Consider the following 17,459-nt stretch of genomic DNA (forward strand, 5'->3'; position numbering starts at 1 on the left):
AATGACACATGAGGCCATTGCGCAAGTTGTCCGAATTCTACCAAAAAGGACAAAGCTAATACACTTTTGATGTATTCAAGGCAAATTATTCACGACAAAATCAAAATCTGAATAAAAAGTTAAGATATGCGAGGTAATGTGATGCGTATTAATCAGAAATTTTAAGTAACAAACGAATTTGTCCATTTTCCCCAAATTCAAATAGACCACTACGTTTCAAATTGGTAGTCATCAGCCTATCTAAGGTACACGAAATCCTTCATCAGGACACAACAAGGGCACACTGCAATGGCGCACAATAGAAAAAAACACAGTCTGCATGAGAATATTACCTTTCACACAGTTTGGAAATGATAACAAATGTTTGTTGTGCCGGTGTCAGTGCGCTGTTATTGGATGGGTGTCATATATTGTGTGCTGTCTGTGGTCGTATATGGGGTCATGTCTGGTCATATCTGGTGTGCTGTCTTTGGTCATATCTGGTGTATGTCTTTGGTAATATCTGTCATATCTTGTGTCATGTCTTTGGTCAAGTCTGGTGTCATATCTCGTGTAAATCTTTGACCATGTCTTTGGTCATATCTTGTGTCATGTCTTTGGTCATGTCTTGGTCATATCTTGTGTCATGTCTTTGGTCAAGTCTGGTGTCATATCTCCTATGTCTTTGGTCATATCTTTGGTCATATCTTGTCTTTGATCAAGCCTGGTGTCATATCTGATGTCATATTTTTTCATGTCTTTGATCATGTCTTTGATCATGTCTTCTCTTTGATCAAGTCTGGTGTCATATCTGATGTCATGTTTTTTCGTTTTCTCGTTGGTCACCTCTTTTTGTGATGACTGCCGGTGAGACAATACTGTGTGTATATCGGCTTATACGTATCTCTGTCTACATCATTCAAACCGAATGTCGATGTATAATTAAGATGGCGTCGTAGTATATAGTAAAATTAACACAAAAATGACGCTATGTCCCAATTAAAGGAGTACTCTAAGAGTCAGACTTTACCTGTCAGTTTCACTGTATTTTCCTCGTGTACACCTGGACACGCCGCCGTTCTCAGTACCCCTCCGTGTATTCCTGTGTGTGCATCCAATACCAGTAGTTAACACCCAATAGAAGACTTGTTACCTGCTGCTCGTCTTCGCAAGGGTATCCTCTCTATCTACTGACGTTGCTATGGTTATGGAGATCACGGGTTATGCTCAATGTCTGTTACACAGAAAGTATTTATTCACGTTACATCACGGACGTTTTGTTCTCTCCACAGATACTCACGGTATCATCACAGCTCTGGCTGAGCACTGACCAGGTTCCTCGTATCTCGGCACTACGTATGACAACGTCACGCTTGTTTAGATACACGCAGAAGACAAACAAACATTTTCATGACTTTGTGTCAATAATTCAACACGTGTTTAAACGGTCTAATTTTTCTGTTTGGTGTGTTCCATCCAAAATAAAAAATCAAAAAAGCACTGAAGTATGTCAACAGTGTCAGTCTTCATCGCTCAGTTTGTTCCCAATCCCACTGGGTTGTTGAGTCAATAATATAACGCGTTCTTGTATCGTTTTTATCAATATTTACTCTGGATCATCAGCTTGTAAATAAAATCAATAGATGAGCAAAAGGTGCGGTGTGGTGTTCGCCAACGTCATTGGCGTTTAATGGGTGTGATTCAGTTTGACCTAAAAGCCGAGAAAAGTGAAATGGCGCATCAGCAACCGCCTGTATAGGCTTGTATACACCGTTGCGAAGCGTCATTTGCCAGATAACATACATCTCGTTTCTAGGCGTTGACAAGTGTGTCCTCAAAAATCGATATTCATAGAGGATCTGTATGCTGTAGTGTATCTAATATGGCTGGTATCGATTTCTGATAATAACATCCCTATTGTTGAAAACTAAATTGTTCGGCTAAAGGGTTACTCACATCATCTAGCCGTGAGGTCATGAGGTCTTTTCATGGCTCCGCTGCAGCTCTGAGTCAGGATGTTTGTCATCTACCTGGCAATGGGCGATGGTTTTATCCTAACACGCCGTACCTGAGACTTTCTTCATTGATACAATGGCGATCTGAGCCCGGTTGTTCGAGAGTGTATTAGCTAATACTGGTATTAAGTCATGTTATATATTTATGATTTTAACAAAACCCAACAACAAATACAGTTGTACAGAGACCAAATAGAGCAGCTACAGCAGATTTAGGTCATATTTAATACACTATTACACAACTGCTTTTGGAACAAGTACAAAACTGCAGGCTTCGCTTAAAGTTCATTTTGGTATTAAGTCTATAAAACAAAAAGGACCTGGTTTATAGGTGGAGAAGACGGGAATGCCCGCGTTAAGACATTGTCCTTTTTCGGGTAACCGACAAACTGCTTAGCTGATCTAAAACCGAAGACAAACCGGCAAGAACGGGATTCGAACCGGTGACCTCATTGGTCGGGAACCCATTGTCAGCGACGAGAACAGCGATTTTGGTGTAGAAGCAACCGAGGGTTTCAATTAATATCCTTTGTGTATATTTAGGATTTTTAACACATTGGATTTCATTCTAGGAGTGTGTCAATATGTTTCCGACTTTGCCGATAATCAGTTCGTGGATGTGCACTCACGATTTAGAAAAGCTCGATAAATTTGACTGCTCAGCAAGCGCATAATTATTGACAACGTGGTGTGCCCATGTACGGTGCTTGGCAGCGTTTTTAGTGAGATGGAAAGGCGGTGCTTGTAACATGGGACCCCGTGCAATCCAGGTAAACCCCGTCGTTGATGAATGTACCTGACGAAAATGCGCATAATCTCGTGAGTTATGGCGTTCCAATGCTACTCAAGACAAACAGAGCCACTACATTTGAGACGGGTTCAGTTAATGACAAAAGAAATGGGTAACATGAATGACAATGCAGAGAAACTGAATTTTAAACCTGTCCGTCCATTTTATTGGTGGAAGAAACCAGAGTGAGCGAGGTAAACCATCGAGCTTTGGCAAGTTGCTAACTTTCCCAGGCACGTGTGGCATACCTGTGCCATATTGGTGGAAGACAAGGCGTCATCAGTGAACAAACTCATGAGCGCTGTCAATCGCTTATTGTCACCAACGCGCCAGAAACAATAAGAGCGGGGTGTCTACAAACTTCCATGGTAAGGACGGGATTGAACCAGCGACCCAACAAAAAAAAAAAAAAAAAAAAAAAAAAAAATGAAAGACATACTGCATAGAAAGTAGTGACGATATTGTGATAATTGGAAAATGGTCGCACGTAAGCGGTGAAATACGGCCTCTTGTCAATCTATTGTGTGATTTTACCCAAAGGCTGGATGCATATATTAGGTAAATATTTCCGATAGTTATTCTTCGTTTACCTTGACTGTGTGACATGATGTCCTATGTGTAGAGCCTCCAAAATCAGGAGATGAGCACTTTGTGGCACTTAAGAAAATTTCACTTATATGACGGCGGCCAGCATTACGATGAGAAGAAAGTGGGCAGAAGCTGAGGACGCGAATATTAGAGTTCAATATACACTGTAAGAGCAAAGGATCTGGTATGGTAAGGCGGGAAACCGGCCCTAATACACGAAACTGGGCACCTCAAGAAGCGAAATCGACACCAGCTGTGAGTGACAGCTGCTGTGAGGCTACACACTCGTGAGGCTACTTGTTTTTCAGTTCTATTTTACTCTTCTTTTTCTGTTCTATTTATTTATTTATTTCACTGGTGTTTTACGCCGTACTCAAGAATATTTCACTTATACGACGGTGGCCAGCATTATGGTGGGTGTAAACCGGCAAAGGCCGGGGGAAACCCAGGACCATCCGCAGGTTGCTGGCAGACCTTCCCACGTACGGCCGAAGAGGAAGCCAGCATGAACTGGACTTGAACTCACAGCGACCGCATTGGTGTTTTCCTGTTCTATGGCAAGCACGCAACGTATAAAGCTCCAAACATACACTAAAGCAAAGTATAGATCATAAAATCGAAAACTGGTAAACTGCTCGTGTTGCATTGAAATGTCATGTTTTTTTTTTTGCATCAAACACTGCAGAGTAGGGAAAATCATTGCGCCACAAATGTAATTTTCTGAAAAATTACTGAGCACGCAGATATGCACCAATCAATTACATACATATATAACAAATGTTCAGCTTTATACCTCCGCTGTGCCTGACATGTTAATGATATGCTAGATGACCACGTGTGCCCTCAACCAGGATTCACGTATGATTGTGCTATAGTTGCCACAGGTTACGTAATACCATAACTTGACAATTATCCATTCTAATGCATGATAACACTGTTTTAATCCAAGACAGCCTATATCTTTAGCCCAATGAAGAATCGAACTCTTTCTCGAAATGCAACCTCTTCTCGTTATAGTTCACGGTATTTTGAAGTATGCCCGACAGATTATGAGCGAAAAACGAATTTTTATCTTGCTAAAATATAACAAAAGTGATCACATTATAAAGTTTATTTTTTTACATATGAAGACCAACGTTAAGAGCGAAACTTTGACAGCACGTAAAAATATACACATGAAAATTTCAGTAAAGGTATTTTTCTGGTTAACGTTAATCTTCATATCGTAAATTAAAGACACATGCCTCGTTTGAACGGAAAATGAGCGGTTTTGATAGAGAGTGCATTTTTAGCGGGTTATTACTAATCAACCATCTATTTTATGGCCATACAACCTATATGGGTGATTCAATCAAGTTTTAGACTTCTGATTTGGAAATCTACAGAACTGTGCTGGGATGTTGAAATTTGCACGTTCTTATCCCCTTTTCTCACCTCTCTAGGGCCGATTCTCCTAAGGCTGCTGTACCAGGTCCTTTGTATTATTACAATAAAAGTTGCTCGCGGTTTGGGTCACAATGCATTAATTTGTAAATGAACAGCTCTCTATATTTATTTATTTATTTGATCGGTGTTTTACGCGGTACTCAAGGATACTTCGCTTATACGACGCCGACCAGTACTATTGATGGGAGGAAACCAGGTAGAGCGCAGGGGAAACGGGCGAATATGCCTAGATTTCTGGCAGACCTTCGTATGTACGGCCGATGATAATTGAGTTTTCAAATACATACAGCAGGTAGGCCTGTTTGTACATGCCTAGTATCTTTTGTAGATCTATTCCCTCCCCTTGTCTTTGTGAAGTCTTATATACAGCACCGTACTCAAGAAACCCAGGGCCATCCTCAGGTTGTTGCAGACCTTCCCACGTTCGGCCGGAGAGGAAGACAGCATGAGCTGGACTTGAACTCACAGCGACCGCATTGGTGCGAGGCTTCTGGGTCATTACGCTGCGCTAGCGCGCTAACGACTGAGACACGGAGGCCCCTTATAATGTTATATATAATATTTGTAATATGTTTATTTGTAATGGCAACCACGTGTTTTTATATTGCCATTTACCTCAATTGATTGATGTAGCAAATATACACATTCTTACAAGTGTATTCAAGTACCTGACGCACATGAGGCCGCTTAAAGCTGTGGGCTTTTGGCTTGTTATTGCAATAATCGAATTCTCGGGAACATGCGCCTGATGAAAATTCTTGACATTATGTGTATTGATTTTACAATGCCTCTAAAATAGAAGCTCCAAGAGGATTAGATCCATTTATCAAATCTATACAGTAATGTAGTACGGAATAAACCCCAAACGGCTTTGATGGGTAAATTTACACTTTGTCCTACATTACCTCATATAAATGAAGCATTGGGCAGATTTGCAATCAGTGAAAACAGTGACATCGGATTGTGCGGACTGAGGATTAAAGTGAAAGAAAGATAAATAATGTAGTACAGTTTTTTTCAGGCGGACAATGTACAGGTTTCGAGATACGACGTTAAGACAACAGAGTGACGTCCCTTTCAGACATGGAGTCTCTGTAGGAGTGTAAACCTGCCAATTAACATAGGGTTGGATAAAGATTACAGAAAACCAATGCCCCCTGGTTCTGTCCGGTTTCCTCCCACCATAATGCTGGCCGCCGTCGTAAGTAAAATATGGTTGAGTATGGCGTAAAACACCAATCGAATAAATAAACAAACATCAATTTAAATAAAATTAACATTAAAACGCATACAAAGTATTTTTTAGTATTAGCCTAGATTTTATTTTAACGAAAATGGTCTAAATTCAACCTATGCAGATGAAAATATAATTTTATCACACTAAATTTTAACTGAAAGGTTCTACGGCTTAAAGATTCGGAAAGAGACTGATAACCACAGAAACAACACATAAAAATTAAAGGCAAAAACACTGATGCTCCAGGTGTCTTGTCTTGAGTACGGCGTAAAACACCAAACAAATAAATAAATAAACATCAAAAAAGTAAAATGTGAAAAGCCAACAAGCTATTATTTCATGTTAGCCTGGATTTTATTTCTTTTCGTTTAACCAAAATGGTCTAATTTCAACCAACGAATGCACAATCCACATCATACTTGAAACCTTGCAGATAAAAATATAAAATTATCACACTATATCAAATAAAGAAAAAAAACATCAACAAAATACATAAAGTAACACTGAAAAACCAACAAGCTATTTTTTGGCATTTAGCTAAGTTTTAACTGTTTTCTCTTAAAGAAAATGGTCTAATTTCAAATGACAAATGCACAATCCACATCATACTTGAAACCTTGCAGATGAAAATATAAACTTATCACATTAACTTTTAACTGGAAGGTTCTGCGGTTTAAGAGATTCGGTAAGAGACTGGTGACTTCAGAAAAATACATCAAAATTAAAGGCAAAAACATTGATGCTCCAGGTGAGGATCGAACTCACGACCTCCGCATGTCTAAAGCCTTGGTACACAAGGTTAAGGTACTGTCTATAAGTACGGCGCGCTAACCGACTGAGCCACTGGAGCTACGCAGCATTGACGTTTATTTTCCCATAAGTTCCACACTTTCACAAAACATTGCTACAGTACAACGACGTTCGCTTCCTCAACTGCCTGGCTTCGACTAAATATTGTGTAGTTACGCCTACCCCTAGTGGCTGCCCTGTTACAAATTAAAATGTAGCAGTCGTATTTTAATTCCAATTATAACAAAATTTTAGTGCTCCGTTCGGTATTGGAAGCTGAATCGGAACAATAAAAATATTGCAAAATATATCCAAGCCAACAAAAATATCAGAACAAAACTGTATAGGAGGGCCAATTCCAGCAACCTTTATTTTGAGAAGACGTACTTAAGGGCATTTGTGACAAAAACGTATGGTGCGCCGCGGGAGAAATGAACCCGGGTAGCAGTAGTGGGAATCTTGCATGATTTTTTTTTCTTTTGAAAATAATGTATTCCACAATAATTTCAATAATACATGCATACATAGTCATATTAGGCTTCACAATAAGCCCATTTAAAAGAAGAAAACACCACAGATAGTTTGGGCTAAAGATTTTACAATATATGCTTCAAAACAAGATACCTGTGACGATAATTTTAAGAAAGGGATTCATCATTTTAAGAAAAGGATTTTTGTATAAATAATTTTTGTGAAACAGAGGGTTTTGTCGTTTCCAATAAAATGCGGCGCTCTTTACATTTGTGTGCAGAAGTAATTTAAACACACATTTGCAGGTACAAACTCCCCTTTTAGCAACACAACGTTTCGTGATTTATACAATACAACCTTGATGGCGATAAAACTATGTTAATGAACACAACATTCAGACCTTTGACACTTAGCGACAAACCAAACAACAGAAGAAACTCATACGGGATATTATTTACGAGAATTGGATGTTCAAACGGAAAAGAGATTCTACAATATCACAAATATAGTGTGTATAATTACTTTCAGGAGGGCACACAACAAATAAATGACGTAAATCTTCTACGTCAGCATTACAAAAAAAAACACAGCGATTTGAACTGATCATTCTAATGCGGAAGAGCTTTTCTCTTGTATACACTACATTGTGCATGATTTTCCAGTCCAACTGAACAAATAAGTAATGCCACGCCCAGTATCTTAACAAATCGAAGTGAGAAAACACATTCCCCCAACACTAAACACAGACAGGCTCAACAATATACATATTCCTAATAGCCCTGAATAGATTACCTGTCCTTAGCGAGTACAACGGGACAGATTCGCCTTTAACGGTTAGCAAAGGTTCATATTCCGCAACAAGTCGGTTGTTTGGTCAGCCAGTTCGCAGGCACTACAGCTTTTACAAGATCAAAATCCTTAATGATCTTTCCTTGCTCAGCTTGCGTTCGTTCTTAGGCAATCTCTACAATAGCTCTGTTTGGCAAGTAACCCGGAATAAAAATATGCAAAAAATCTTTTACACAAAACAACTTTGATTTTAGAAAAATATCTGACGAAAGAGGATTACCGTCCAAAGTAATCCTTTCGTTATATAATACAGGCTGATGTAACAACTGTTGTCGAGAAAAGCTTTTGCACAATGGCACTTGTGTTTGAAATTCAGACCAAGCTAACATAACCTCAGCATAAAATCCCGGCAATGAGTTCAACAAATATTTGTTTAGAGACATATAAAGCAAGGGCAAACATAAATTTAAATCATTCCATCTGGACAAGAAAAACCGGAAAAATCTTTCCAAACAGCACTGTACGTTTTGTTAAAAAACCTGCCCAAAAAGTTGAGCCTAAATGCTTTTACCTTACATGCGATGTCCGGTAATCCCATACCACCATTTTGTCATTGATCATAACTCCGAACGCCACAATATGGGGCTTCCCGTCTTAAAGAAAACGGCTGCATTATACCACAATTTTGACCTGATAGCAATCCCTTTCCTATAGCGGAGGCTACACCTTTGTAACTGTCTAGAGTATTGCTACAATACACATCACCCTCTGTCATATGTTTTACACGGTTAATAAAGACATCGTCCCAGTGAGCTTTTTGCAAGGCAGTTACATGGGCATTTATATCAACTTTGACAAGTTCTTGGATCTTATTAATATTTCTAAGACCATTACAGTTTACGGTGGCGAAACAGAGCATTGTGATGAAAGGAAAGAGAAAGCAGCATACCTCCACAGTCATAATTATGAAAATACTGGTTGTGGATTGTAAGGCCAGACCTCCGTGTCCCACATCTGCAGGCTTAGCATAAGGAGCTTTCCTGTTCTGTGCTTTGGCCAGATTCGGTACTGGCACAATTCTTTTTCTATTTTGTACGGCTTGTCCGTTTCCCTTGTTCATCCTTTGTTTGTTTTGACAAAACACCAGCCCCCGTCAGTGCCGTCGTTCTCCCCCGTCGCCGCTCGATTTGGACCGCCCCTTTCCTCGCTGCCTATTTCCACGTGAGTCGCATGCTGTCCCACCACATCATCGCTGCCCATTTCCCTCTGATATAGGTCACCCGTCTCGATATTCGTTCATTTTTCTACCTAAGGTTTTTGGTATCTGCATGGGTGCACGTTCTATTTCTTGGTTTTCAGGCCTATAACTTGAAAATAGGCCCCCTCGTCCACGGCTGGGCTTTCTACCAGGTTTTCTTGGCTTTCCCATGCTGTTGATTCCTCCATTCGGTCTCTACAAAGCCACTTGAGCGCAATCAAACATTCCGCAGTACTGACACAAACGATCCGGACTCTCTCACACACAATCTTTTGCTCCACAAACTTCGCATCAAGTTCAACCACACTTGTTTCTTTAGCTCAAACAGTCCGTACATATCTCATCTTGGCACGGCCGGGCAACATGACTTAAAGCATGTAAACTTCGGACACTGCCTGAACAAATGGTCCTCCCGAAAGGCACAAAGAACAGACTTTTTTTTTGGTTGTCGTGCAGCACTTTAAAATACTCCGAACTGTTTCCACTTGTAAATTTTATTGCATATTGTAGCGAGGTTTTGTTAGGTGGGAGTTGTACTCTTACATACCTCGTACCGTCTGCAATTGATATTCCGGGATAGTAACGCCTTTTGATCTCTGAGATTACTTGCGCTCCAACACCATTTCAACTTTTCCACAATTTCATCGTCCTTCACATATGCTAGCAAATGCAGAAATGAGACCATTACAGTTCTCTGCGCTACACCCTTGCAAGCATAATTTATACAGTCAATCTCCAGTCACTCAGTAGATCACGTGAAGCTTTTGTCCGACAGTGTTATTTCATAATGACACCCGGATTTCGACAAACATGCCAACACTTCACTCACGCCACAGCTTTTCTCCAACACACGGATAACGCTTTCTGCAGGCACCTTCTGGGTATCTTCCACATAAACTAGGATTGTAAAATCCTTACTATAATGTTTCCTTGCGGGGAGGCCATGCTTGACTTCAAGCAGGTACTAGAAGTACGCCACCAACAAACAACAACAACACTCTATTGTAAAAAGCACCAAACAAAACAAAACAAAAAACAAAAAAAAAAAACACGTCCTACCACCTTGGTAGTCACAGCGAGTCTCTGGGGAATCTTGCATGATACTACTACACGAGGGGACGCTTGTTACTAACGCATTTCAAATAAATGTACTATTTTCTAATCCTATCAACACATTGAAGGAAAAGTTTCATTCTTTTAACGAAAATGGTCTAATTTCAAGTGACAAATGCATGAAGATAAAAATATAAACTTACCACACAAAATTTCAACTGGAAGGCTCTGCGGTTTAAGAGATTCGGTAAGAGAATGATGACTTTATGAAACAGGACAAAAAAAAATATAGGCAAAACGTTGATGCTCCAGGTGAGGATCGAACTCACGACCTCCGCATGTCTCAAGCCTTTGTACACAAGGTTAAAGTAAAAAGCACCAAAAAAAACAAAAAAAAACACGTCCTACCACCTTGGTAGTCACAGCGAGCCTCTGGGGAATCTTGCATGATACTACTACACGAGGGACGCTTGTTACTAACGCATTTCAAATAAATGTACTATTTTCTAATCCTATCAACACATTGAAGGAAAAGTTTCATTCTTTTAACGAAAATGGTCTAATTTCAAGTGACAAATGCATGAAGATAAAAATATAAACTTACCACACAAAATTTCAACTGGAAGGCTCTGCGGTTTAAGAGATTCGGTAAGAGAATGATGACTTTATGAAACAGGACAAAAAAAAATATAGGCAAAACGTTGATGCTCCAGGTGAGGATCGAACTCACGACCTCCGCATGTCTCTTTCGAACAATTCAGTGACCATACCTCGCCAAAGAAATCCCTCCTTTATAACGGAAATGCTACCAGTATAAAATGATTTGCAACTGAATTTACAAGACGGACGTCTAAATAACAAGTACCTAAAATGAATGTCGATGTGGGAACGGCTCTTATTACCCACCAGTAAAAGAATACTTAATTGTTTGTTGAGAAAACGTTCGCCTGTATATGAATGTATTGAAGAAAAGGTGATCTGACGAGTACAAACGGTTGGCAAGGTATGGTCCGAGTATGCTACCATAGAATTCTAACATTTGAATGCAATGGAAAGACCTTTAAAAAGATGAAAAAAAAAAACACCAACCAAATAAATAAATAAACATCAATAAATGAAATAAAGTGACACTAAAAAGCCAACAAGCTATTATTTAGTATTAGCCTGGGTTTTGTTTCTTATCTTTCAGGAAAAATGGTCTAATTTCAAAGGAGAAGTGCACAATCCACATCATATTTTAACCCATGCAGATAAAAATATCAACTCACCGAACAAAATTTCGACTGGAAGGCTCTCCGGCTGAAAAGATTCGGTAAGGGATTGATGACTAGACCAACAAGACATAACAATTATAGGCAAAACATTGGTGCTCCAGGTGAGGATCGAACTCACGACCTCCGCATGTCTCAAGCCTTGATACACAAGGTTAAGGTACTGTCTATAAGTACGGCGCGCTAACCGACTGAGCCACTGGAGCTACACGACATTGAACTTTATTTTCTCATAAGTTCCACACTTTCATAAAACATTGCTACAATACAACGACGTTCGCTTCCTCAGGTGCCTGGCTTCCACTAAATATATGTAGTTGCGCTTGTTAGTCGCTGATTTGCTACTATTTAAAATGAAGTAATCGTAAATCAATTCCAATTACAACAGAATTTTAGCGCGTCCTTCGGTATTGGGAGCTGAATGGCAAGAATGAGAATCTTGCAAAATACAGTCAAACCAAACAGTATCACAAAAAATATGCATATCATGACCAATTCCAGCAACCTTTATTTTGAATAGACGTACTTAAATGCATGTGTGACAAAATGTGTGGGTGCACCACGTGGGAATTTAACACGATAGCGGAAATGGAATCTTGCATGATACCACTACCGTCGCTTCCTCTTAACGCATTTCAAACAGATGTACTGTTCTCTAATCCTACCGGCACATTCAACGAAAAGTTTCATGCCATACAGTCCTCTAACAATCAACGCAGGATTTCTTGTGTTTAAAATCTTTTTTGCATTCTTCAGTAAACCTTATTTTTCAAAAAATGTACATGAAATTTTTTCACCAAGGCTGAGCTCGGCAAATGTTGATCATTCAAAATAAATATCAGAATATGAATTGATCACACATCAGCCGGCTGCTTAGCTTTCAAATAAATTCAGTGACAATACCTCACCAAAGAAATCGCTCGTTTACAAGGGACATACTACCAGTATAAACTCATTTGCGATGTGGGAACAGCTCTTATTACCCACCAGTAAAAGAATACTTTACTGTTGAGAAAGCGTTCGCCAGTATATGAATGTACAGTAGAAAAGGTGATGTGACAAGTACAATCGGTTGGCAAGGTATGGTCCGAGAATGCTACCATTGAATTCTAACATTTGAATGCAATGGAAAGAAAAAAATGAAAAAAAAAAAAACACCCAAAAAATAAATAAATAAACATCAATAAATTAAATAAAGTAACACTGAAAAGCCAACAAGCTATTATTTAGTATTAGCCTGGGTTTTGTTTCTTTTCCTTCAGCAAAAATGGTCTAATTTCAAAGGAGAAGTGCACAATCCACATCACGATTTAACCCAAGCAGATTTTTTTTTTTTTTTTTTTTTTGGAAATTGTTGAATTTATTCCCAGATTGTCATCAAATACACAAGATTTCACAATTCCCGGCTATCACAAACTTTTGAAATCACAAAGCAGTCTTGATTAAAATCCTCGTTTTGTTTCCCGCTAACGATGAGTACTCGATCAATGAAATCATTGTCTTGCAGTAATAGGTTGTTAAAAATAAATAACCCAGGGCCTCGCTCAACAGTACAAAGATCAAGTCTATGGAAAACGGTGCTGTGGTTACTAAACGAATTTCTCCTGTAGCATATTGATTGTACTTTAGCCGTTAGCGACCTACTCACAAACACATGATCAATGCGGCTTTGTTGTAATATACCGTAAGCAGAGCGCCTCCAAGAAAAACTAATGTTATCGGGGTGGCAATCCGCCACATATCTCTGACGTCGTGTTCATTGACAGAGTGAAAAAAAACACCTGACGGGATCTATCATGTTTTAGGACCTTAATTGCCCAGTCGCGAGTTGAAAACACCACTTTAAGTCCCCAATAAAAATACAGTGAGCCTCTGAAGGTAAACAGTTTGAAAGAGACTGGAAAAAAATATCTTTCAAAGAATTCATAATATCATATTTCACAACATTTACTTCCACACATACGCGAATAATTCTGCCTGATGCATCACTTTTCCATTCAGTAACACAATGCTGCAGTTTCTGACTTACTACAATGGCCACCCACCCATGGCTTCTCCTGTCAACATAGCTATTGTACAATTTATCCGGAATCAGATGTTTGAATTGATCAATAAAGCTATCGTCCCAAAATGTTTCCTGGAGACACATTATGCCTGACGCTGGAGAGAATAAAGTACTTACATTTTTAAGCTCCTGCACATTGCGCAATCCACTGCAATTAAGTGATCCCAAGAAGACCATTTCTAGAGAAAAAATAAGAATTCATATATTGGTCTTGAACTTGATTGCTTGGTAGTTTGAATAATACAATACAGGTACAAGAAAGTTCTTATCAACACTTTTCTTCGTGTATGGCACAATGCGATTTGCCTTGACCAAATTCGGATGAGGCTTGAGTTTTCTTTTGTTCCGGACCTTGGAGAAGGCAGAAGATTTTGTGACCAACGTCTCACTGTCGTCGCTGTTCCCGTCTTGTTGTTTTTTCGTTTCACAACTTCTCTTTGCTGCACGCAACCCCCCCACTGTTATTTGTACACGTTTTCGCTGTTTTCTGGATTTTTGTTTTCCTTTTCACGGATCACTACGTCTGTTGTATGAGAGTGACACCCAAGCTGAGACACCTTTTCCCCACAGTCGTAAACAAATAACCCGCAAGTGTCACACAATTCAGCGCCGCTGTTGTTGTTGCATCTACATCTCCCGAAACCGCATACATCACAAGGTCTGCAGAAACACTTATTCCCAGCGTAATCGTCCACCTCTTTGCAGGCTCGTGCCACGTGACCTTGTTTTCCACCATGGCAGCATGTAAAGTCCGGGCAGTCTCTATGCAGATATTTGATCTCAGGGATTTGATCTCTGGGCGCATTTTTACGCGTAAAAACCTCATCCTGCCTCCAACCTGAGTACCTTAGTAAAAACGTCTCCGTATTTCTGACACAGGCTCCACTCCGTACTTCTGCAACTTGTCGTAAATTTCCTTGTTTTCCACATAGCTTGAGCAAGAACGACATGACTAGGGTCTTTCAAGACACTTCCGTGCAAAAAATTGCTTGCCCTTGATCTGTATTCCCCCCACCTGTAGAACACTTTCTTCACGGTTTGACACAGTAATTTCATACTGGCTACTGCCTTAAGGACACACGCAAAAATTGTGTCCAATCCACATGTTGATTCAACGGCATTAATCACATCAGATGCAAATACTTCTAAGGTGCTTCCCACATTCACACATAGAGACAAATCTGTTTTAAACAGGCGTTTTGTCATATTACCCTGGCCACCTGAGGCAGCCATGGCACAAAAGGAGCCAGCACCCAGGCGTGCCTGTTAAATTCCGAACAACAAAAACCCAAGAAAAGCGCTTTCACGTCCGACCAGTTCAACAGACACTGTACCATCAACGCAGCGCTTTATACCGCTCGGCCATTCTGATTCGTCTCCATGCCATAATCATGCAAAGTCTGTTGTCGAATGTAAGGCCAGACCTTCACGTCCCACACCTGCAGGTGTGCAAGTGTAGGACGACACCACTACACCAGCGGCGCTAAACGACTGAGCCACAAAAGCTACGGACCTTAGATCTTTGTTTTCTCATAACTTCCCTACATTTCCCAAACACATCCCAAAAAAGAATTGGTTTACCTCATAACCTTTTTTTTATGTAATGAGCATCTATTTATTTGAAATTAATAACACCTGCATGGAATTTTTGACGACACCGCCGACAAATCGAGTTGTAAATTTGGCCACACAACCTCAAATTTCACCTATTAAATTTGACAAATCTCACCTTTCAAATTCGACAAATTTTCAAAGGAAAACGTCCGTTTTTTTCTGTGCTGTATCAGGTAGTGAAAGTCGCTACATTGACAACTGCACAACGGTTTTCTCGCTACATTAGAGAAGCGCCAAAAGCAGCGCAAAAGCTGGTTGTGAATTCAAGCTGTCGAGCAGTACTTTAGTGCTAAATGCTGCACTTTATTCTCTTGAAATTCATATTTTTAATGCATTTGTAATCAAATCTACATGGAGCACCCGACCTAAAGTTGAATGCTGCAGATGAGAATCGAACTCACCACCTCCTCATTCCTCAGGCGTTGCTGCATAAGTGTGATACAGTCTATGACTACGGCGGGTTGAGCGACTGAAGTACTGGACAGATCTTTGATCTCCGTTTTCTCATCATTTTGGTATTTTTTCTAAAAGTATAACAATAGAGAAATGGCTTCCTGAGGTATCTTGTTCGCACGAAATATTATGATCACCTTTCGTAGTTTCAAATTAAAACTCATTGGTCTTTTTTTTTAAAGCAGCCGTAGTTTTATCCCACTTGTAACAAAATATTTGTGCGCTGCCTTGTATTGGAAGCTTAGACAAACAAATTGGGATCTTGCATGATACAGTCCAGCTAAAAAGAGTATGAGAGGCAATATGTATAAGAGGTAAGTGCAGCAGTCCCCTCCTTCAGCTTCTCTATTTTCCACAGCATTGGTAAATGTAAGTTTAGATTGCGCCGCCCGGGAATCGAACCCAGGTCGCAAGAATGGGAATCTTGCATGATACCACTACACCAGCGGCGCTTCTTAATATCAATATTGTATATATTAAAATAGTGTATGTCAGTATGACACGCTAACCCACTGAGCCAATGGAGTCACAGAACTTAGATCTTGTTTTTCTCATAACTTGCCTACTTTTCTCAAACACGTGGCTATAAAATATTGTTTTACCTCAGAACCTTTTTTCCGACAACACATTTACGTCTTTCTATGGAAAGTTGCCGTCTTATCTTTTAAGGTGGGTTCCTGCAATACATTTTATTCACACAGATATTTGAAAAATTATCATGTGATGGAATTCATCCAGATAAGAAATAATTTCAAAAAAAATCTGCAGTTGCCTTAACTGATATGAGCGTTATTTGAAATTAATGACAACTGCATGGAATTTTTGACGACACCGCGAACAATTCGTGTGTTGAATTAGGCCACACAACCTCAAATTTCACCTGATACAATTGACAAAGCTCGCCTTTCAAACTCGACAAATTTTCGAAGGAAAACGTTCGTTTTTTCTGAGCTGTACATCAGTTAGTAAAGGTCGCTACATTAACAATCCATATTTTAATGCATTTGTAACCAAATCACCACGCGACGCCCGACCTAAAGCTGAATGCTGCAGATGAGATTCGAACTCACCACCTCCTCATTCCTCAGGCGTTGCTGCATAAGTATAAGATACAGTCTATGAGTATGGCAGGTTGAGCGACTGAACCACTGGACAGAACTTTGATCTCCATTTTGTCATTCCTTTGGTATTTTTCTTAAAATTATACCAATAAAGAAATGGCTTCCTGAGGTATCTTGTTCCCACGAAATATTATGATCACTTTTTGTAGTTTCAAATTAAAATTCATTGGTGTATTTTTTTTTTAAAGCAGCGGTATTTTTAATCCTCTTGTAACAAAATATTTGTGCGCTGCCTTATATTGGAAGCCGAGAGACACAAATTAGAATTTTACATGACACAGTTCAACTAAAGAGAGTATGAGAGGCAAAATGTATAAGAGGTAAGTGCAGCAGTCCCCTCCTTCAGCTTCTCTATTTCCCACAGCAGTGGTAAAAGTAAGTTTAGAATGCGCCGCCCGGGATTTTTTTTTTCCGACAACACATTTACGTCTTTCTATGCAAAGTTGCCGTCTTAACTTTTAAGGTGGGTTGCTGCAATAAATTTTATATACTGAGTCTTTTTTACAAAATCATCACGTGA

At 39.5% G+C, this 17,459-nt stretch overlaps 3 non-coding genes across 3 annotated transcripts; all 3 read right to left on the reverse strand.

Moving 5' to 3' along the window:
- Positions 1 to 6,795: 6,795 nt before the first annotated feature.
- Trnai-uau (transfer RNA isoleucine (anticodon UAU)) lies at positions 6,796 to 6,905 on the reverse strand. Its single transcript has 2 exons — positions 6,868 to 6,905; positions 6,796 to 6,831 (listed from the first exon to the last, which is right to left on the reverse strand). It is a non-coding gene; the product is annotated as a tRNA-Ile (tRNA).
- A 4,877-nt stretch (positions 6,906 to 11,782) lies between these two features.
- On the reverse strand, positions 11,783 to 11,892 carry Trnai-uau (transfer RNA isoleucine (anticodon UAU)). The gene is made up of 2 exons: positions 11,855 to 11,892; positions 11,783 to 11,818 (listed from the first exon to the last, which is right to left on the reverse strand). It is a non-coding gene; the product is annotated as a tRNA-Ile (tRNA).
- A 4,307-nt stretch (positions 11,893 to 16,199) lies between these two features.
- Trnag-ccc (transfer RNA glycine (anticodon CCC)) lies at positions 16,200 to 16,270 on the reverse strand. Its single transcript has one exon. It is a non-coding gene; the product is annotated as a tRNA-Gly (tRNA).
- Positions 16,271 to 17,459: the final 1,189 nt, after the last annotated feature.

The sequence above is a fragment of the Liolophura sinensis genome, chromosome 13 (genome assembly GCF_032854445.1).
Source record: "Liolophura sinensis isolate JHLJ2023 chromosome 13, CUHK_Ljap_v2, whole genome shotgun sequence".
NCBI classification, from domain to species: domain Eukaryota; kingdom Metazoa; phylum Mollusca; class Polyplacophora; order Chitonida; family Chitonidae; genus Liolophura; species Liolophura sinensis.